This window comes from Podarcis vaucheri (assembly GCF_965113315.1).
Source record: "Podarcis vaucheri genome assembly, chromosome: 6".
Lineage (NCBI taxonomy): Eukaryota > Metazoa > Chordata > Lepidosauria > Squamata > Lacertidae > Podarcis > Podarcis vaucheri.
Window position 1 is genome coordinate 49,061,926 of NC_138764.1, and position 22,345 is coordinate 49,084,270.

At 43.8% G+C, this 22,345-nt stretch overlaps 1 protein-coding gene across 2 annotated transcripts in view; it reads right to left on the reverse strand.

The window, feature by feature from the left end:
• Positions 1-16,612, reverse strand: part of ACOT11 (acyl-CoA thioesterase 11) — a 61,387-nt gene extending 44,775 nt beyond the window's left edge. Inside the window, exon 1 of one of the 2 annotated variants that reach the window (XM_082225661.1) lies at positions 16,382-16,612. The gene's annotated coding sequence lies outside the window, so the exon portion shown is untranslated. The remainder of the gene's footprint in view (positions 1-16,381) is intronic. The other variant, XM_082225662.1, reaches the window with a different exon arrangement.
• Positions 16,613-22,345: the final 5,733 nt, after the last annotated feature.

A 22,345-nucleotide genomic window follows, 5' to 3' on the forward strand; every position in this document is an offset into this window, starting at 1 on the left:
CATTTACAATATTAAGCCAGCTTCTGGAAGCACCCTTGAACAAGGGAGGCAAATAAAAGCACCTTTAGCAACAGCACTGGCTGTTGTTGCTTCATGTCAGGGCTCAGTTACACCATCAATGCTGTTAGTCCTAAATGCTGTTAGATTTTGGGCTCCGCCACACTTCTACTTGCCCCATGCCTAGAAAGCATGAATCCTATCGGTTTTCCATTTGTCCCGTGCCTACTAGGCATGGGTTCAAGCAGTTCTGTTTTTGCCCCACCACTTTTCCCTGAAAACCCCGCTCTTTAGCGCTAAATCAGAGCAAACGTCAATCCAGAGGAAACCTGAGGGACATTTGCTCCGATTCATCTGTAAAGAACAGGGAAAGCAGAAGTGTGTGGGAGTCCTTACTGGACAACAGACAACAGTGACCCTTCCAAAGACCACAGGGCACTAGATCTTGTGTTTCTGAACCCTCTTCAGTGTCACTACCTTCATGACTTCCCAAACCACCTGACTCTTGTGCGCTTGAGAATTCATCTTCCAACAGCCACAGTCCTCTTGTCTCCTCCTCCCCCCCTGTAAATAGTAATAGAAATTTATTATTTGTACCCCACCCATATGGCTGGGTTTCCCAAGCCACACTGGGCGGCATCCAACAAAGATTAAAAATACATTAAAAAGTCACACATTAAAAACTTCCCTAAACAGGGCTGCCTTCAGATGTCTTTTAAAGATAGGATAGCTGCTTATATCCTTCACATCTGAAGGGAGGGTGTTCCACAGGGCGGGCGCCACTACTGAGAAGGCCCTCTGCCTGGTTCCCTGTAACTTAGCTTGTCGCAGTGAGGGAACTGCCAGAAGGCCCTTGGCGCTGGACCTCAGCGTCCGGGCAGAACGATGGGGGTGGAGATGCTCCTTCAGGCATACTGGGCCGAGGCCGTTTAGGGCTTTAAAGGTCAACACCAACACTTTTGGTAAATCTTTTGTCAGTTTCCTGCTGGTTCATCTCCTACATCACAGTGGAATATTATTATTATTATTATTATTATTATTATTATTATTATTATTATTATTATTATATTTGCAGGAATTTTATACTGGCTAAGTGCTTTTACTCGAGCCATCATTCAACAAAGATCTTCCAGATCTTTGTGCTTTTTCAGAACCTCTCGTGGTCCTGTTTTAGGGCCAAAACACTGAGGCAGTGGTAGTAATAGTATAGCAAGCAGCAGCATGTGAAATTCCCATTCAGTAATGTGCTTGGAAGCCCTGTCACCAATCAGTTCTAAAAATGTAGACCTGGGTGGGAGTCGACAAGCAAGCTAGGCCATTTGATAGGTTTTAGACAGCTCTACGATGCCAGCTCAAAAATGTAAAAAGAAATGCACACCTAGGAATAAAAATGGAAGAGGTGCAAAATGCTAATTTTCCCTGCCTGAGAATTAATTCTAACAGAGGTTTTGATCAGTTCTCAGAAGATAGGCTTTTGTTTACTTGCCCTTCAGGAAAGGAAAGCTAATGACACTAATAAATGACTATTCAATATGAACAATAAGAGAAAGAAAAAGTGACAAGCTGTTAACTAGACAAGCTGTATAATTAAGGCCAAGCTGGTGGTGGAGGTTGATTTTTTTTTCCCCTTCAGAGAACAAGGACTCTGGAGCTACAGCAAAATGTCTCAGTTCTGGAAATTAGGCTTTAAAATGAAGAACATTTAATGTAATGAAGACAGAAACTTGACATCACCTTTGTTGTCATATTAAATTGCCCTCTCTTGAATGTATTTAGCTACATAAAAAGGAATTAAGGACAGGTTCTAATTGCTCCAGTCTCCTGCAAGAAATTTCTTTTCCCTTTTTCTTTTTAAGAGAGGTTGTGTTCGACAGGATCTCTGCCATTAATCAGGTGCCTTCCCCTGAAGTTAACAAATCCTGCTTAAAGAATGGGATCTGGTGTTAACATGGGGTGTGATTAGAAAGGACAGAAGCCTTTGAAAGCCAAAGCATTGAAATCTGGCCTAGCCAAGCAAGAGTCAGTCAGTAAGTCCGATTCTTTCCTTTTTTAAGTCACAGCATGTCTCTGCAGAGAAGACATTAAAAGCCAGTGGACAAAATCCTAGAGAACACACTGCAATAGAAAACTTTGTATTCCTAACAGGAAATAGGCATCCTAACGGGCCTTTCCCCTTCCCTTCAGAGTGTGCAGGATCAGGGCAACAGCCTCTGAATGTGCAGGAATGCAACTTAATATTCACGGTGCAACATTCATAAGAAGTCACAGCACGTCTGTGCCACTGCAGAGATTGGATATTTATGCACAGCTCTCCCCCCCCCCCCAAGTATTGTCGTGAAGGGGGGTGGGCTTGCTTTGCTTACGGCTAGTTTTTACTCTTCCCTGGCCTAGCAGAGGCAGTATGCAGATGTTTGCATCTGAGGGAAGGGAAAGTGGAAGGAGGCACAGAAAAGGATATGGAAAGCAACGCTGGCAAAACAGACCTATCTGGATTAGAAATTCTCATACATGAAGTCATGCTAGCCAAGATGTAAAACTCCAGAGGCCCAATTCATGTAAACAAGCTTGTGGAAAGGGGAGGGTCATAATAGGCATGTGTCAAAAACGGGCATATTTGCATGTCAAATGGGTCATACTGTATATGGACATTATTTTATGCATGACCATCCCCCACCCCAGTTGTTTTTAATGGGGCCATCACACATCAGCTGATTTGTAGGCCAGAAATTATACAGCAACAGTGGGCAGCATGGAAGAGATGGATACAATCAAACCTACTTCCAGCCAACAACCTTCCAGCCCCTAAATTCTGTACTAGCTGAAGAAGAGTTTGGATTTGATATCTTGCTTTATCACTACCCGAAGGAGTCTCAAAGCGGCTAATATTCTCCTTTCCCTTCCTCCCCTACAACAAACACTCTATGAGGTGAGTGGGGCTGAGAGACTTCAGAGAAGTGTGAGTAGCCCAAGGTCACCCAGCAGCTGCATGTGGAGGAGCGGAGACGTGAACCCGGTTCACCAGATTACGAGACTACCGCTCTTAACCACTACACCTCACTGGCTCTCACTGGCTCTCTAGCTGCAGTTTCCCATCTTCAAAGGTAGCCCCATGCCGTGGAAACTAGTCCACAAGAGGTGCTTGGTCACAGCCTGCCCAAGGAGAATGTCAAGCAAAGGCTGTTGTTGTTGTTGTTGCTGCTGCTGCTGTGCCCCTAAGAGTTCAAAGTATCATGCTCCTTCCTGTCCCATACACATCTTACACTTCTAAGTATATTTGGAGAAGCTCTGCAAACATCTTGTTCCACCTACTGTTATCTGGCCAATAAGGTCTCTGCAGCGTTCAGCCAATTTGACTTCAAAAGTATAGTTATGGCAAAGAGGTCCCTCCTATGTGCATCTAAACAGAAAAACCATGTGACTGATCAAGCTGCTGGAAAGTCAGCCCAGTGCGGAAGACTCCTACTCCGTCTGTTATTATGACGGCTCACAGGCATTCACTGTATTGGTCTACTAGGGTAGCCTTGAAGGGTAGTTCAAGCATGCTCTGTTTCCTTAAAATTCATGCCTCAGAGCATTCCTTGAACTAAGAAAGTGAAGGGTGTGGTAGCCAGCATGAGAGATTGTTTTTAATTACTGTTCGTTAAGAGAGAGCAATAGCGGGCAGTATGTAATAGTACAGTGGTACCTCAGGTTACATACGCTTCAGGTTACATACGCTTCAGGTTACAGATTCCACTAACCCAGAAATAGTGCTTCAGGTTAAGAACTTTGCTTCAGGATGAGAACAGAAATCGTGCTCCGGCGGAGTGGCGGCAGCAGGAGGCCCCATTAGCTAAAGTGGTGCTTCAGGTTAAGAACAGTTTCAGGTTAAGTACGGACCTCGGGAACGAATTAAGTACTTAACTCAAGGTTCCACTGTATCTTGATAGAACTGCAACTTTTCCTTAAGGTAAAAATGTTCTCTCTATTTCTCCATCCGCTTAGAAGCCTATTTTGGCATTCAGCAATATATACATTACATAACAACAGCCTATGCTCAGAAATCTGGTGGGCACAGAAAATTGCCACCTGAAGAGCGTTTCTTACAGGTGCCTTTTTGCCACTCAATAATTTGTAAATTCAATCTCAGAGCTGTGCTACAGGAAATTTTAACCCTTCGTGCATTAAAATTAAAATGGCATGTGCAAATTACCAATCTGGAGAGCAGAGGGGCAAACAGTTGTTGGCCCACAGAAAACATCTGTATTAATACACAACACCTCTCTCATATTAAACTGGGGGTGGCGGGGGGAGAGGCCGTGAAAGCCATTTACCAAAGCAGTCACTAGCATACTAGCCACAGCAACCAGGAAGCAGCTGGCATCGCTCTGAGCACAAGGAGGTCAGAGATGGCGAGTGGCTTCAGCTTACATGATGAACGCACCACTTGTGCTTTAGCTTTTGCACCATACTTCTACAAGTCCCTTTTCAAGTTCAAGTTACTGGGGCTTTTTGAACTGGGGTTTTTAGCAAACGGATCTAAGCTCCTCAACAGTTATTGTAGCAACTGGCCAAAATTGAGCATCTTTTGCCTGCTATTCAGCGCTCCGAGGCAATGCCTGTACAACAGGCAAGGCAAGAATTCAAGCTTGTAATCCCAGTGGTTCTCAGGAGAGCCAAGGGCGTTTTTACTTGTCCCTACAAATCTGACCTCCTCACTCTTCTCGATGGAGAAGACCAGGCTGGCGCAAGATTAAGCCTCCTCATGCAAAGACAGGTACAAGCTCTAACTATTTTTAGAACCAATTGACTAGAAAGCTAATGAACATCAAACTAGAAATGCTTGACAAAATAGCAGGCCCTGCTGCTGTAGGAGATGGGGACAGCGTTGCTGGTGTTCGCCAGAAGGCTCATTCTACATTGTGGCTGCAACAACAGGCATAACCGCTAACTGATTTGGATCACTCATCACCGACTGCTTTACAAAAATTACTTTACCAGCTGGTGGTCCTCCTGACACATGGTGATCATAATGGCAATTAATGTGCAACTTGTGTGAAAAATTGCACACACACACTGCAAAATATAGCACTTCCAGAGCTGAAAAAATGCAATATGGCAGTGTTTTTTCTGGAGATACTCAAGGGTACGGCGTTCCGGCACCATTTCCTCCCCAAATGTTAAAAGTGTAGCACTTACTATAACAACTTCATGGTGAGTACTGACACCTTTTTTTCCTCTTAAAAAGCACTGAATATGAACACAACAGAACTTTAGTCTTGAATATGGACCTATGGACTGTGCATAAATGCAGTAAATTAAATACACCGCTATCGTGCAAGAAAGGTACCAATAACTACTGCTAACTTTAATCTAATCACAGGATCAGCCTCATGGCTGTCAACCTCAGGAGGGCTCAAAGAGAAGGTTTAAAAACAGCATTAAGAAATGGCAGACAGAATGGGAAACAGGAGCCCTAGTCATACACAGCTGTTGAAAGCTTTTACTCCCCCCCACCCCCCACCACCACCACCGCTTTCCTGGCTGCAGGCTGGCAGCTTTTGGCACTGGCTGCAAAGCAAACAGCAGTTGTGCTTCAAGGAACATACATATGTGATTCCACAAAGGCCAGCATTTCTATTTCAGTGACTTGTTGAACAGGCTGCTTTTTGTGTTTACAGCTTACGGACGGAGTAATCCAAGCACTCAGCATTTGTGGGCATGTCGCGCGCACACAAATTCAAACTCTGACCACTGTGCTTTCCAAAGCTTTCGTACTAAACATGCCTCATTAAACCATCTTCTCTGTGTGCTGCTTCTCCATGTTGCTTGTTGAGTTACACACTCACTCACTTCCTCTCTCTCTCTCTCTCTCTCACACACACACACACAAGTTTTGCTTTCCACAAAGACTTGTTGCATCCCAATTTTTAGTTCTGGGACATGATGAAAGCAACTTTCCTGGCTGTGCAGTTTTACCGAAAAGCACTTGCCGACATAGCAAGCACACTAGCTGGCGGAAAACCATTATATGGCTAGGAGTTACACAATGTACAATTCCCTATTAAGACATTATCCAAGACGGGTCATTCTATTATGATTAGAACTGTGTAACATTTGCCTGGTTTCTCTCTTATACTTATATTCTGAAAAGCAGGAGTTGTGGAGAATTCACCACTTTCAGAAGCGCAGAAGAGGATAATAGGTGTGTGCCACATTCACATGTTAACTCACATGAAGGGCTTTTCACACAATCAAGGGGCACTGGGGGCACCCCTGGCCTTGTTTCCCAGTAGTGGCTGGTGCCCATTTGGATTGGCAGGCAGCAGGGAGCCAAAGCCAATGGCGGCCAGAGCCAACTAATTCTGTTTTGTCCTCATACTCCTCCCTTTTGAGTTCTATAACAGCAACACTGGGACTAAGGAGGAGGAAGCTGGCAGGTTGGGTCATCCCTTGGACTGGTTGTAAACAACACAACAAGTGGGTGAGGCCTGGCTGAGGCTGTGGGACGTTGCTCCCGTTGCCCTCATGGACCAACCAGCCTATCTGTGTATTAGAAATGGACATCTGCAGGGGGAACCGACACATATACACATCTGCACATGTCACCTTCCCCGGGGCCAGCATGACCAAGGTTTCAAATGAGGTCTATGGGCACAGGCTTTGCCTCTGCAGACAGCCAAACAGTGCTTTTTTTCTTTAAAAAATGCTTAGGGGTACTCTCACTTTGACTCAAGAAAAACACCATTGTATAGTTCAAATTGGGAAAAATAAATACAGTAAATGGGCAAAAGTACAAAGATTCACAAAATGTTCAGAGGTATGCATACCCCTGCGTTCCCCCCGAAAAAAAGCACTGGCCGCAAATAAGATCCAGACAAAGAAAACCATGAAACCCTGGAGGCAGGGCCAGCAATCTGGCTGCAAAGCTCCTTGATTGTGAGAGCACCCTTCTTGAAAATTAACACATAAATAGGGGTAGGAGTATAGGTGGTTATTGATATTGACTGGGAACTATCTGCAACAACAAAAAGTTCCTTGAGATAGGAAAATTAGGGCTGGAAAAAATCATTTAGAAAATCAATGTTCATGACATGTGTTAAATCAGCAGTATCTGTTCATTGTAAGTACTCAGTGCCAATTTTCATTGTTAACAGATTTCTGTACATCTCCCTTTGATGGATTTAGACCATGGGTTTAAACAATGTGTGTTTTTCATGCATCAATTAGCAAACAGAACTAATGCTGGCTTAAATCGCCTCAATTGTGGGTCCATCCACAGTCCTGTTTGTCCCTTGATTCCAAGTCACGGCTACGAAAGGGTTGATTTTGTTGTTGTTGTTGTCCTGCTGCCTTCTCTGGGAATGCACGTTCTTTACAGCTGAGTCGGAACAAATGTCAAGCCACAGAAAACCCAATTGATGTTTGTTCCAATTCAGCAGTAAACAGTAGTTTTCCTGTGGAGAGTGGAGGGACAAAATACCCCCTATTGGAACCCTGACTTGAAATCACTTGAAATCATGAGACAAACAGAATTGTGGATGGGCTCAGAATTACTAATATTGGAACATTACTTTAACCAATGAAACTCAATTAAAAGTTAGACAGTAGAAAAATGTAAATTGGTCAACAACCCTTTTTAATGGATATACTTGTTCTTAGGAGAGGACAGCAGGCCACTCAGATTTACAGATGTGGTCCAAACATTTAAAAGCAACAATAGGAAAACACACTGCTTGAGAGATGCTACAGTGTACTAACAATTAATATAAAGACACAATAGCAAACAAAGACAAATAATCTGCAATTAAGACCACCATTATGAAAATTATGGTGTTAACTACCCTCCGCAAGTATTACAAGATATTCACATCTGCGTTATCCATCTGAGAAAGCAACGAAGATACAGAGGTCTTTCTGTACCAGCACAATAGTTATCCTGGGAATATGACAAAAGGACCAGCAAATACCACATTATGACCTCAGGGGTTTCATGACCAGCGGAATCCATATCAAATGGGAGAACCAGCCTAACATTATTATCCTTCAACAATCTTGCTTTGGAGTGTCAGGAACTGCACAGAGGGAGACCTAAATTATTAATTTACATTCTAGAAACATTAACAAGGTGGAAGAATATTTTTAGAGTACTTGGCTATTGAAACTAACCAAGTGTCTGTCCTCATTAAAACCTTCAGTCTCAGTCAGCTGTCAAAATTTTGAAAGCTGTTGACTGATGCAGCCTTTAGGGTCACCATGGCAACAAGATACATTACCTAGGTGATGGCGCTCTTACATTGTCACCCCTTGGGTGACCTAGTTCTTGCAAAAAAGAAGAAGAACTGTTTGCATTATATTTTGGATATAAGCCTTCAAGCTGAATATTGCACCAGTCATGGAGGTAATTAAGAAGAGCAGGATATATGTATTGTGGGGGCAGGATTTTTTTATACAATAAAAGAAGAAAAGTTGGCCTGATCATTCAGGTCAGTGTCACAAGTCAAGCATGAAGTTCATTTCACTTGTAAACAGTATGCATTCTCTTTGTTTACAAGTATCCAATCAACAATGAGTAGTTTTAAGTTATTTGAAGGACACACTACTGGGAAGTTACGATTTAAGTGGTCCAAATTTCTCAGGAAATTATCTGTCATTTTCCAGATTCATGCCAAATCAGTATGACAAGCAATGCTACACGAAGCAAGCAGTCATATTGACTGGCAACGAGGTCACAGAGATATTCACGCAAGCCGCAGAGTGCCATCCTTTATAAGACTGTACCATCTCTGAATGCATGTAGCAAGGAGCTCTTTTTTAAATAAGAAGTTACATGGCTGGAAGAGACTTTTTAAATAACATTAAAGCTCCCCCTAATAACATCAAGTGCTGGCTGCAGACAGAAATAAGGTCAAAATGGGATTACAGACACGAGTAAAGGGGAGTGTATTTGCATCTCAAGGAAACCTTGATGTTTACAGAAATACAAACAACATACAACCTAAGCCAGAGGCCATGGGAAGAAAAACATCCCATCCAGTGGAGACTGAGTATGCTCAGCAGCCATGAAATGTTGAATGTCAATTGCAGAGAAATGGTGGCTGGACAACTCTTTTTACCCTTGGATGAAACTGACTATATTCAATTCAAGTTGTTTTCAGGCCTGGTTTTGAGACACACTTAGCTTTTGCCCTTTTATGTTATATGCTCCATAGATAGTCTGATAGTTGACGGGGGGGGGGGTTGACACCAACTCCTAGGTATGCATCTGCAAAGAATTACCAGCAAACAGGAGAAGCAGAACGCAGAGTGAATGATCAACTTTCAGCGTCACCAGCTCCCAACTTCTCCTTTGCAGCAACTGAATCTCCAGGTCTCAAGACATATGAAACATAAGGAGATGAAAAAAACATTCAACCAGTCTACTCCACCACACTTCCACTGTGGCATCCGGCAAGGCAATTAAATTTTCCACTGATATAGCAATTCATACCTTTTCACAATGATAGAAGATGTCAGCTAAGGTGAAGCGATAGAGAATGTCAGCTAACACAGAATCAAAGAGCCAAGTCCAAATGAAATTATTGCACTTATGCCAGTTAGAAATTACATGTGGAGGGAACCCTTATGCAGAATGGGAAATTTTTATACCTGACAGTGAGATGGGGTGGGTCTTGTATGCAACAGATACCCCACTTTCTCTAGAGGCAAATAATTTCCACAGGCAGGTACAATATATTGGACAGCATAGAGATGGGACAAAGTTCACCTAGTCAATGGAAGGAGTTCTACTCAGCATCTAACTAACATTGTTTGGGTCAGAAAAGAGTCCAGGATGATCACTGTTATATATTTCCACACTGTTCATAAACCCTGAAGAGTTCTTGCAGCATCTCACAAATTAACAAACAACAACAAACACTCAAAACAATAAGACAGAGCTGCAATATTTAGAAAGCAAGGTAAGACACTCACTAAAATAGAATCTAAAAGGTCCAGGCAAACACACACTCCTGGAAAGAGCAGGTCCCCTCACCATCACAAAAGGCAAGGGGATCCAAGAAAGGGCCTCTAAGATAGATCTCCACCTGCAGATTCATTTGGGAGCCAGTAGTTCCTTAGGTATCCTAACCCTAAATTGTACTTGCCATTTTTTTCTACCTCACCAGGTAGCATGTAACTTGCCTTCTTTGTGCAAACCTTACTTGCTTTGTAAGCACCTTCGTGGGTGTACTAATAATAATAATAATAATAATAATAATAATAATAATAATAATAATAATAAAATTTATTTATATCCCGCCCTCCCCAGCCGAAGCCGAGCTCAGGGCGGCTAACAACACTAAAATAGTGCAACATTATAAAAACATCATAAGAATTGATGGCAACCATAAACTAAAGTATTGTAAGGATTGCCAAAGGAGGGAGTCAGGCTGTGCCCCAACCAAAGGCCTGGTGGAACAGCTCTGTCTTGCAGGCCCTGCGGAAAGATGTCAAGTCCTGCAGGGCCCTTGTCTCTTGTGACAGAGCGTTCCACCAGGTTGGAGCCGCAGCCGAAAAAGCCCTGGCTCTAGTTGAGGCCAGCCTAACCTCTCTGAGGCCTGGGACCTTCAAGATGTTTTTATTTGAGGACCGTAAGTTCCTCTGTGGGGCATACCAGGAGAGGCGGTCCCGTAGATACGAGGGTCCTAGGCCGTATAGGGCTTTGAAGGTTAAAACCAGCACCTTAAACCTGATCCTGTACTCCACCGGGAGCCAGTGCAGCTGGTATAGCACCGGATGAATGTGATCTCGCAGCGAGGACCCCGTAAGGAGTCTCGCTGCGGCATTCTGCACCCGCTGGAGTTTCTGGGTCAGTCTCAAGGGCAGCCCCACGTAGAGCGAGTTACAATAATCCAGTCTGGAGGTGACCGTCGCATGGATCACAGTGGCTAGGTCAGGGCGAGAGAGGTAAGGGGCCAACTGCTTAGCTTGGCGGAGATGAAAAAATGCCGCCTTTGTTATAGCTGTAATCTGCGCCTCCATAGAGAGGGAGGTATCGAAAATTACACCCAAACTCTTGACGGACGGTGCTGGCACTAATTGCACCCCCGCAAGAGATGGGAGTTGCCCCCTCAATCCCATATCGTCCCGTCCCAGCCAGAGGACCTCTGTCTTCGAAGGATTTAACTTCAACCGGCTCCCACATAACCATCCAGCCACAGCTTCCAGACATCTGGTCAGTGTGTCTGGGGCCGAGTCAGGATGGCCATCCATCAACAGATAGAGTTGGGTGTCATCAGCATACTGATGGCAGCCCAGCCCAAAACTCCGGACAAGCTGGGCGAGGGGGCGCATAAAGATGTTAAAAAGCATCGGGGAGAGAATCGCACCCTGAGGCACTCCACACACCAAGGAGTGGCGGGATGACAGTTCCCCCCCAAGCGCCACCCTCTGTCCCCGACCAGAGAGAAACGAGCGCAGCCATTGAAGGACTGTGCCCTGGATCCCCACGTCGGCGAGGCGGTGGTCCAGAAGTTCATGATCGACCATGTCGAAAGCTGCTGACAGATCTAGAAGAATCAGCAGCCCCGACCCGCCTCGATCCAGCTGTCTACGAAGATCATCTGTTAGGGTGACCAGAGCCGTCTCGGTCCCATGACCAGCGCGGAAGCCGGACTGGAATGGATCCAGAGCCAATGTTTCATCCAGAAACCTACCAAGCTGTTCAGCAACCGCTCTCTCAATCACCTTACCCAGGAATGGAAGATTCGAAACTGGGCGGTAATTGGATAGATCTAAGGGATCTAATGATGTTTTCTTTAAGAGCGGACGCACCACTGCCTCCTTCAGTTCCCCTGGGAATGTCCCGGTGCCAAGGGACAAATTGATGATATCCCCCAGGGGGGCCCGCACCTCGTCTGGACATGCTCTAATCAGCCAAGACGGGCACGGGTCGAGAGGACAAGTGGTGGGCTTTCCAGCTCGGAGGAGTCTGTCCACATCGGCTGGGGATATCCGGTCAAAGTGGTCCAGTACTGGACCCGAGGACAGTCGAGGGGCCTCCAGTTCCTTTATTGTATCCAAATTGGCAGGGAGGTCATGGCGGAGCGACAGGACCTTCTCCGCAAAAAAGCTCGCAAATGCCTCACAGCTGTGTGTCGAATTGTTATTTAAATTTGGCTGTCCTTCGAGGGACGTTAAAGACCGAATTATACTAAATAATTGTGCCGGGCGAGAGCTAGCGGATGCAATGGAGGCCGAGAAGTAGGACTTCTTAGCGGCCTTCACTGCCATCTCGTAGGTTTTCATAAAAACCCTATAAGATAATCTTGAGGCTCCGTCACGGGCACCCCGCCATACTCGCTCTAGCCGTCTGAGGTCCCGCTTCATTTTCCGGAGCTCCTCAGTAAACCAGGGAGCCCGGTTTCTGCGGGGTCGCAGAGGGCGCTTAGGTGCGATCTCATTGATGGCTGCCAGGAGCTGGGTATTCCAGCCCTCAACAAGCTCAGTCAATGAGTCGCCAGGGGGAGAAAGGTCCCGCAAGGCTTGGCGGAATCTATCAGGGTCCATCAGCCTCCGCGGGCGGAGCCACACATTTCTGAATTGCTTAGGGGGTCTCTGGGTGGATGGCCCTTCACTGCAGTAGGGTATTGCCCTAGGATCAGCCTTCTCCAAGCCTTCATATGTTGTTGGACTATAACCAGCCCTTTGGATTAGTAGCCCAAAACATCTTGAGGACACCAGCTGGGGAAGACTGGCCCAGACCAGGACCAGGGACAGGAACCTGTGGTCCTCCATCTATTGTTGGGCTCCAGCTTCCATGATCAGGAATGATGGGAGTTGTAGGCCGACAACATCTGCAGTACCACCAGTTCTCCACCTGTGGCCTGGATGGGGACCTGGGGGAGGTTTAAAATAGCACAAGCAAAACCATTCCTCTCCACTTCGGAGACAGCTGCTTCCCCACCTTTTATCTTAACCTAGATTCTCAGTTGCTTCAGCTCATATATTCCCAGTTTTCAACCATCAGAGCTTCTTTTACACATTCTGGGAATATTTAAAAACAGAAAGATGAGCAGCAATCGTGAGATTCTCATGGGGGATTATTGGTGTATAATTAAGCAATATCCATAGTAACAAGCAAATCTGCATTAGCCTGACCTAGTTTGAAAAATTCCATCAGCTTGTTGAGGGACAATGACATATTATCTCCCAAAGTACCCCCAACTTTGAAAGCACAACAAAGGCAGGACTTTTCCAACAATGAGGCAGCCAGAGACAAGGAACTAGGAACTCCATGGCACAGAGTGAGTTTATGTAATTTTCTGTTCACATGATTTCAAAAAATGTCTGTATAAGTTATTAAGGTGAATGGAAATCCCAAACTTGTGTTTGCTTCACAGATGAACACATCATTATGCCACCTTGAACAGTTTGGAAAGGTGTGGAATAAATTTGTGAAATAAAATACATATTACAAAATCCTACAGAGATGATACTTCTCTGCATAAACATTCACATATGAATGGCCTGTGCAAGATTATGCAAATATTCTTTGGGCCTAGCTGAAAATTGCAGCCACCACAGTTCACTTTTCCTGCTAAATTCCTCCAAAACCCACCAGCTACATACATATTCTTACTCCACTCTACTTTTTTTCTTCCATTTCCCCAAAGGATGCCCCTCGGTGACTCAGAAAATGTGTAACTACTTTATGCACAATATACACTTAAAACAGCCGCTCCAAAAAAGAAATCTGGAAACTGTAGTTTGTGAAGCGTGCTTTAAACTGTAGCTCAATGAGGAGTAAACGACAATTGCAGGATTCTGGTTGTTTTGTGGGGGAGGTTCCTGTGTGTACACAAAGAGTATTACATTCCAGGGGTGAAATGAGGTCACCAAAAGCTTATACCATTCTGTATTATTTTTATTTATTCTCTCTCTCTCTCTCTCACACACACACACACAGAGAGAGAGAGAGAGAGAGAGAGAAAGAGAGAGAGAGAGAGAGAGAGAGAGAGAGAGAGAGAGAGAGAGAGAGACTGAGCATTGGGAAAGATACAGCATAACTCCTAAAGATATTGTAAATTTACTTCTCTCCCTCAGATTTTCAGTGTGGAGAACAGCCAGTCTCCACGACAATGCTGTTGACTTACGGACTCTAAAACAGAAACACTTTTTCCAGCCCATTTATTTCTAAAGATGACTGGTCTACTGTTCTCATGTGCATGCACACGCAAGAACCTGTCTAACACCGCCTCCAGCTGCCTTCTTCAAGAAAGAATACTTGGCAAAGGTCAGCTATTCAGATCCCCTCAAGGTCCATCCTCCCAGTAGACAGAAACTGGCCAACTAAACTTGCCTAATTGGTTTGCCCTCTGTGGCAATCTCTTTTTTAACAACCAGAGTCACAGGGTTGGGATGAGGAAGACGTTGGGAGATCATTCGGGCCAGTTTCCCATCTCACTACAACAGCAATAACATGCTTGAGAAAGTAAACAGAAAAGTCATTCAAAAGTCATTCAAGGAGGTTCAAAGTCCCTGTCACGCACTTTATAAATAACTAGTGAAACAGGAGGAGTGTATATGGATGTGTGGCTCAGGGACAGGAGAGTCCTTGCATAAAGGAACCATAAACCACAGGACATACCTTGGCTACAGCTTGTGGTTAGTGTAGAGGGAGCTAAACTATGAACCTGTGTTCAGACAACATACTAAGTCAAACTGCGGCTTGCCTAATCATTTATTTATTTATAAAATACTTAAATAACACAATTTCATTAAAATATCAAAACTGTGTACAAAAAAATCTATACAATAAAATAACAGACAAAATAAACCAGAATCACAAATCACCAGTCAACAGTTTAAAACGAATCTCTGTAAGCCTGCAGCATAGAAAAGCCTGTGAAGATTAAATATCAAATAATAATGTTGGTGAGATAGGACAGTGCCAGGTTCAGATTTTGTTCTCAGCAAACCTTCCTCTTTCTCCCAGCTGTCCCTTAAGTTGCCCTCTGTGCTAGATGCTGCTCCATCTCCTTATTCATTACTAGAGGGACAAGAGCTGCAAGAAGGAGCAGCAGCAGCAGCAGGGAAGAGGAGGCAGCGGTGGCAGCCAGGTCCCAAGAGCTATGCCAGCCAGAGAGTAACCACACATCTAGAAAGGCAAGGGCACTAACACCTAACTAGGTACATATAAGACACTTCCTTCTGGATAAGGATCAGTGTATGATTGTGTTGCTTTACGTGTGTCCACACTGGACACACAGTCTTCCATTCATGTCTGCCAATGCAGCAGACAGGGCAAAAGGGAAAATAACTGAGTGTCACTCCCAGAAATTATTGGCACTGAGTTAGTGCATCCCAAGCGCCAAATAAATCTCCACCTAGTCATGGGGAATAATCTATGGAGAGCATTTGGTCATGCCATTCCTGACCCACAAGGACCTTTCCAAATGGACAGTTTAGAGCACATTTACTGCAGGGAAGCCATGCATTTTTCTGGGACAGAATTCCATGATATTCTTGCATCTTCCACAGATGGAAACCGCAAGCAACTAGTGTTCAAATATTGCTCTTCAAATGCTGGGAAAGTTCTGTTCCCAGCTTAGCTCTATTTCTGCTCAATGAGTAGCAACTCATTGCATGAAAAACACAGTCTTCTACAGAAACGTCAGATCTATCAGCAGTTTCCATTGTGACTCAGCCATGTTTAGAAAGTGTGGAGCACGGAAACTTTGGACCAGCTTTTGGTGGGGAAAGTGAAAGGCACAGTTTAGACTCTTTTTTTGGCTCCAGAACCAACTTAGCAGTAATTCTCTACACCAAACAAACAAGCTGGTAAAAGTTGCAAGCCTCATTCACCTTGGAGATTATATACTTAACAGAGATTCTGAAATCTAACCCCAGCTACCTGAAGAACCATCCTGTCATCCATATGAGAAAATTTAGCATGAGAGGGTAACATGCAAAGTGGAGGTAGGAATCCTGAAAAAGGCCAGTTGTGGGACTGTCAGGGAGTTTGGAAACTACTGCTGAAAAAGCTAAGTCTGTAGATGTCCTCTTCCTTTATTTGATAAATGCCATGTCATGGAAGAGAAATAAGATGGTCCACTGCTCCACCAGGAACCTTCAAAAATAAAGTGTGCATTTCCCTCTTAACCACAGAAGTGTTGCTGTTTTTATCACAACTGCGCACCAATAAAGTTCTGCTTCAAGTTCTGCCTAAGGCAGCTTCATCAGTGCAGAGGTATTTAGCACTAAAAACACACCGCTTTAGCAGCCTTCCCCAAGATCAGGAGTTCACTGGTCATTTCCTCCACCCTTTATTATTATTTTTACCCCAAAAGAATAACGTTTCTCACACCCCAGGAAATCTCTTAGCCGTGGCTAGATCTCTCCCAATCTCCTCTGCCCCTCTCACCTTCGCCAGAGGAAGCTGAAAACTGCCAAAGATTGTTCCTGTGAAACCGACAGGCTACTTGCACTGAGCGATCTCAGTTCAGGCTGCGACTCGCAGTGAAGGAGGAACCCCAGGCAGCCACCTGCACGCAGGACTTTTCTGCCCCATGCTTTTTATTCTCTCTGTGTGAGTCCTTAGGGCTTTCCAGGCAGAGCCACTGGCAGGGCTTTCCTTCGGATCACTGGGGAGTGGTAAACCCTCAACTTCCGTAAAAAAAAAAAAAGTCTTTTGAAGTTTTCTTAAGGTGGAACTTTGTAGAACTGTTCATCCTTAGCCAACTTTCCTAACTCTTTCATCAATCCCCTCTCCCATTCCTTTTAAAGTAACAGAAATTTCTCCATAATTTTCAAGAACCTCGAACATTGGCTACATACTACTCCTTACCAATCTGTAGGCAATAAACAAAGAAGCAGAAGAGCCTTGATTCTGAGATTGCTTCCAGAAGGCCCCTTTAACAAACATCCATCATATTCAAAGTGCATTCACCACACATTTAAAGCACATGACTTTCCCCCAAATAATCCTGGGATCTGTGGCGTCCCCCTCGCAGACCTACAATTCCCAGTACCCTGAACAAACTATAGTTTCCACAATCCATTGGGGCAACTCGCGGGCTTTAAAGGTGAGTTGGGTGTGCCTTAAATGCACGGTGTGGATCTTAAGGTTGCATCAATACTTTCCAGTGCATGTCCCGGTCATTTTCCTTATCACAGAAAGTCCGTTTCTTTGGCGTTTGTTTTGCAACGGCTCCAAATGAGCTTTAACACACGGCCTGAATTTGCCAGTGACTGTCTGGAAGCCAAATTGTCGTTGTGATAAATTTTAAGTCAATTTAAAGTTTATATTCTATTACAAATCTCAGTATTTCAGCCTTACAAAATCTTCCTAAGTCATAAATATAGGGGGGGGGTGTACGTAGTTGGACAATATGGCCAATAAGCCATATAAATGTGAAGAGGAATTTGTTGACCATGGCAGTAAGGAATAGTTATTCCAAGATAGAGCGTTCCTCCCCCACCAGCATCACCTATGAGACCAAAGTTGTAAAAACCTGCCACAGCCACAGTGTGAAGGAAGAAAGCCAATCTCCAAAGAACTGAGACATGTTCTAAGTGTAGCCAATAACTGAGCAAACCAAGAGGTAAGTGGAGGCTGCGGCTGTTGCACTCGCAGAACTACCAACTGTGAATTCATGACTGCCATTTTACACACACACACACACACACACACACACACACAATAGCATTAAGAAGAGCCTGCAGGGTCAGGTCAGTGGTCCATCTAGTTTAGCACCCGGTCCTCACAGTGGCCACCCAGATGCCTCTGGGAAGCAGGACGCAAACACAAGAGCTTTCTCCCTGCTCCTGTAGTTTCCGTGGAGGCAGAGCCTAGTAGCCATTGATAGCTTTATCCTCCACGAAGTTGTCTAATAGTGTCCATCCCTTCTTCCTGTGGGAGTGAGTGCCGTAGTTTAAAACTATCTGCTGGGTGAATAAGTAATTTTATCTGTCCTGAACCGCCCAACATGAGATGTCCATGCGTTCTATTGTTATGAAAGATGGAGAAAACCTGCTCTCCATCCACTTTCTCCATGCCACACGATAACTTTAAATGCGTCTAATGTATTAAATGTATTTAAATGTCAGCTGTGTGCCTGTGCTATGCACCCCCTTAGTCTGTCATGCTTCTCATTTTTAGTCTCATACTTAAACAAATCAAATGTATATACTTAAGTTTGATTGAATAATAGGGAACAAATGTAGCTCTTTGCAGATGGTTCAGATCATCTGGATATCGTTGTCCCTCAGACCCGTATTCCTCGCTGTGCATGTTTCCCTCTTTTCTTACCCTCCCTTCAAACTCAAGCCAAATATGTGCAGTCAGGCAACACCCAGCTGAGAGACCCAAGGGCTCAAGAGTAAATATCCAAGTGTACAGGAAAAAGCAACTCTAAAGAAATATAAAGGCATTTATAGTAAAAACTAGCAGAAAGGTTTGGAAGCCAAGACCTTACCCTCTTGTGGATCATGACAAGGGGATGTTATTGCCTTGTTCAATTCCTTTTAACCTTTTCAGTGTTTGAAATATGCATTAATAAAATTCCTCACAAGTACTTAGATTTCCAAGAGCAAAAAGGTTTGTTCTGAATTGCTCTAGAATATCATCCAGGAATTACAGCATCCAACATCCACATCTGGCTTGAAGTAAAGTATGACTAGATGCAAAAATATCCCTCCTCAGTTTCAAGATTCCTCTGGGATAGTGCATCTACTACATCCATGCCTAATCTGTTGCAGTGGTTGAACTTCCCATGTGGTTTGGAAGCATTTGCCGCACAGCCTTTACAACACAACCCTATATGTTACTCAGAAGTAAATTCAATAGGGTTAGGGTTCCTATAAACACATTAAGTTTATAGTGGCAACTTTTATTTATTATTTATAGGGTTCCTATAAATGCATTAAGTGTTACTTTTAATTTCTGATTGCACAATTTTGTTTCTGACAACAATGTGAAATTATCCATACCATGTATTTAAAGTACATGACTTTCCCAAAATAATCATGGGAACTGTAGCTTCACAGACCTACAACTCCTGGTACCCTTAATGGACTACAGTCCCCAGAATTTTAAATCATGTGATTTAAATGTATGTTGGATCTGCTTTAAATGTATAGTGGGTGTTTGGGGGGGGGTTCTTCACTTCCACCAGTTTCCAACTCGTGCAAGTCCTCGCCATTTGATTTTACTATGAGAGATGTGGAAAAGCTCCTTAGACAAGCAGAGGTGACGCAGGCCACCAGTTTGCATACTGAGATGTGTGCAGCACACTTGCCAATCATTGTAGGGGCAATGATTAAACATGTGCCTATTAACTGCTGTTATGTGCATCAGCCATAAAGTGTCTCATGGATCCCTCTACAGAGCATCCACATCATGGAACATCTTCACATCACTGCTAATTCCTGTATGGAGCAGCTGCTCCATAGGGAAAGCACTTCCAGCAGCTTCCATAATACAGCCTATTGACCAGCCCTCTGCTGTCCTGGTGTCATCAACAAGAGCACAAGCATTGGATCAGCTGTTCAGTGTGAAAAACAGCAAGAGACCCTCATAATCTCCAGGATTTGCCATCCTGGCAAGCACACTACCATCGTTCTAGAATACAGACCCATGAAGAACTTGTGTTTATAATGCAAGTAGAGATCCAGAACTCAGGGGTAACAGAAGCAGCAAAAAATCAAGACCGGGTTTAGGTGTGGGGCTGAAGTTTGGAGGCATCAATTCTGAGAAGAGTTGTTCTATGTTCTTAAGATCCCTTTTTCAAACAGACTCTTGTGAAAATGTGCCCCTTGATAAAAGTTGCCACTATGAATTCTTCCCTGGTACAGTGGTACCTCGGGTTACATACGCTTCAGGTTACAGACTCTGCTAACCCAGAAATATTACCTCGGCTTAAGAACTTTGCTTCAGGATGAGAACAGAAATCGTGCTCCGACGGCGCGGCAGCAGCAAGAGGCCCCATTAGCTAAAGTGGTGTTCCAGGTTAAGAACAGTTTCAGGTTAAGAACGGACCTCCGGAACAAATTAAGTACTTAACCCGAGGTACCCCTGTAATACCAAGGATGGGATGTGTCTTATGCCTTAATGTGCAAAGTCATATTACAATGCTTTCCTCTTCTTTTCTTGTTTACACATTGAAGGGAATCACCATTCCTAAGTTTCCTTTACCGCAAGGAATTGCATCTTTTCTTAGAAGGGCGTATGAAAAATGTCTAAGAAATCCAGAGCCTCCAGGCCAGAGACTTGACATTATTCTTATTTAGGGAGCTGCACATCTTCCATTGTCCCATAATAAATATCGAACAGAAAACCTGTTAAGTAAAAGATGGCATTATCCACTGAAGAAGAAGAGCTTGGGGGGCAAATATCACCACATTGTTTATGGCATACCATCCATCTGGCTCAGATTTATCTAGAATACATATCCAGTGCATCTCTCCAGAAGTGGTGTGCTCCAGAACATTTTATAGTATTGCTTCTCTTCCCTCCCACCCCCTCGCTCCCACAGGCTTGTTTACAATGTGTACACTTTTATGGCTCAGGAAAGAAAACAGCCTCTATAATCATGCATAGTAATCAACCCTCATTATTTACTCTTAATGATTTTACAGTATTTTTACACTAGTCCCCTAGAAATTTTAGTCATCCCAAAGAGAATAGCTTGCTTGTAACCATTTGCTAATTGCACGTATGAATGTCAATTAATTCACTTAGCTAATTATCCACTCTATGAACATCATGCACCAAAGAACTGTAAAAAGACAGGCATATGGTAATAGATTTGGAACAGAACATAGCATGTTGGTGGGTATTCATTTCATCAGATGAGGCATTGCGGGCGGGTGGGGGGGAATGGACACATGTGTATTAAGTTAGTATGTCAGCACACCCTGGATGAAAAGGCACTGTCAGCTTGGGGAATACCAGCTCCATAAGCCATAATTACAGCATTATGCTAATTGTGCCTGAACATTGATCAAAATATCACTGGAAGGATACTGCAACAACACTACAACTTTGGTTTGGAGATCGCATCGCAAGTCAAGCGTTTAAGAGGTTCTAATCAACTTGCTCCTTTCAACATAAGCAAGAATTACGTTTCATCTAGGAGTCCTCTTGAAAATCGCTAATAGGGAAAATGCACGCAGCTTAATTGGCAGAATTCCTCACAAACCTAATCCCAAAGAACCCAAATGTTTCAAGAGGCCTCACATCACATGTTTTGGTCCAGGAGATGCAACTGTATTCAAGCATCAGCCTTTGGTTCTAGAACGCTTATCGGATAAGGAGAGCAAAGCCCAAACAACTGATTTTTATCAATTTTGCTCTCTGGAAATCAGCAGCCAAGAACTGCAGGTTTCACAACAAGGTCAGATCCACGCCATCCATTTACACCGCTTAAAGTGTTGTGGCTACTCTAAATGTATGATGTGGATGTGACCTAGGCATTAACAACTAAAACTTGACAAATCTGTGTTTATCTGTGAGAGGAGGACATTGGGTGTTTTCAGACTAGCAACTCCTATTCAGCAATTGCTCTTCCACCGTAAGCATGATGAAGAAGAAAAGCATACTTTCCACACTTTGGGGATATAGCACTTTGTGTGTACAGTGTACATTCTGCTATGCTCCAGCTACACTAATGGGGATAACATAGTCATGTGAGCATGGAAGGGACCATTTAACCTGAGCGTGTCATTTACATAGGAATATATGCCAAGTCAGATCATTGCTACATATAGCTCACTACTGTCTACTTTGACTGGCAGTGGTTCTCCAGGATTCCCAGTCCTGCATGGAGATGTCAGTGATCTTTTACATGCAAAGCACTTGCTCTACTCCTACCCTCCTTTCTCTTCAGCCCATTGAACTATTGTTATTTTTAAAATTTGCATGGAAACGTGTGTTTTTTATTTTACTTACATGCTTTTGCATAACTTCTTCAATACTTTGTAAGGCAAAGAAGGTGTTTCAGTCCAAGTTTTAAAAACTCAATTTATAAACAACATACTGATAAAATGGCACCACCATGAAAAGGTAACTCTGGAGGGGCAGGGAAGCAAATGAATGGCAACGGACTCATGTGCTCAATATGTCACTCCACATCCCCTGACCACATCTATTTAAAAAGATGGAAGCATTCTATGCCTTTGGATAATGAAAGGAGCCAAGAGTTCCCCAGACATCATTTCAATATTGCTCCCCCACCCCACCCCGCCGCCACCTAATAATTAGTAGCCACTCACTTAGTTAATTTTAGTGCATAAGCTTCTCTGTCTGGTATACTTCCCTTCCCCCTTATATGCAATCAGTGTACCATATATGCATGTGAGATGCTATCAGAAATATTTGAGGGCTAAT